Raw genomic sequence first — 1,342 nt, 5'->3', positions numbered from 1 at the left:
GCTAAGGGAGGAGGCGGAGGATTTTGTAAATGGGCCTTGTCCCTTAAAAACATTACAATTCTAGTAATTATGATATTTATTGAGCACAAATTATATACTAAGCACTAGGGTTGATACAAAGTTATGAGATTGGACACAGTCCATGTCCTGCATGGTGGGGCTAACAATCTGTTTAATCCCCATTTTACAGATGTGGCGACCAAAGCCTAGAGAGATTAAGTGAGTTGTTCAAACTCACATCAGAAGGACCTGGGACAAGTCACGCACTTCTCTGTGCCTCAGTTACCTAATCTGTAAAATCGGGATTAAGACTGTGAGGCAGAGACTGTGACCAACCTGATTAGTTTTTATCTCCCCCAGAGTTTAGAACAGTGCTTGACACATAAAAGTACTTAACAAATACTATCATCATCATCACAAAGGAGGCCAGTGACAGAGCTGGAACCCATGTTCTGTTCTTCTGACTCCCAGCCCCAGGTTTTGTCCACTAGACCATGCCGGGCCATGCTACTTCTACTAAGACAGTCTCCCGTTCGAGGCACCTCAAGCAGTGCTACTTGAGAGTCCTTTATTGTGGAGAAGCAGCGTGGCCTAGGGGAAAAAGCACAATCCAGGACTTGGGTTCTAATCCTGGCTCCGCCACCTACGTGTTGTGTGATCGTAGGCAAGTCACTTAACTTCTCTGTGCTTTGGTTTTCTCATCTGTCATTGTCTTATGCTGTTGAGTCGTCTCCTACCCATAGCGACACCATGGACACATCTCTCCCAGAACACCCCACCTCTGTTTGCAATCGTTCTGTTAGCGTATCTATAGAGTTTTCTTGGTAAAAATCCAGAAGTTGTTTACCATCGCCTCCTTCCACGCAGTAAACTAGTCTTCGCCCTCAATTCTCTCCCATGCCACTGCTACCCAGCACAGGTGAGTTTTGACTTGTAGCAGATTGCCTGCCACTCGCTAACCACTGGCCAAGCTAGGAATGGAATGGGTCTGCCTCTGCTTGACTCTTCCTCCTGTAGTCAAGACTGGTAGAGTACTGGAAACTCTCCAGGTGTGACCCTGAGAGGGGACTCATCTGTGATATGGGGACTCAATACCTGTTTTCCCTCTTCTGTAGAGTGTGAGCCTCACATGGGACAGGGACAGTGTCCAACCTGATTTACTTGTAACTACTTAGAATATTGCTTGACATGTAGTCAGTGCTTAACAGATGTCACAGTTATTATTATTACTCCCACTTCCTGATTTGTCTCTCAGGGTCTCCCAATCCTCTACAGTAGTTCAGCTGTTAGTCCTATACTAAGCTTTAGGTGACTGTGGTAAGTGTTGAATCAGCCAGGGTTG

The 1,342-nt window shown here is 45.8% G+C and overlaps 1 non-coding gene across 1 annotated transcript; it reads right to left on the bottom strand.

Moving 5' to 3' along the window:
- Nucleotides 1-929: 929 nt before the first annotated feature.
- Nucleotides 930-1,067, bottom strand: LOC114811573. The gene has a single exon (XR_003759270.1). It is a non-coding gene; the product is annotated as a small nucleolar RNA SNORA7 (small nucleolar RNA).
- Nucleotides 1,068-1,342: the final 275 nt, after the last annotated feature.

Source organism: Ornithorhynchus anatinus, chromosome 4 (assembly GCF_004115215.2).
Source record: "Ornithorhynchus anatinus isolate Pmale09 chromosome 4, mOrnAna1.pri.v4, whole genome shotgun sequence".
Lineage (NCBI taxonomy): Eukaryota > Metazoa > Chordata > Mammalia > Monotremata > Ornithorhynchidae > Ornithorhynchus > Ornithorhynchus anatinus.
The sequence above is the reverse complement of the archived record's forward strand: the minus strand, read 5'-3'. Positions and strand labels throughout refer to the sequence as shown.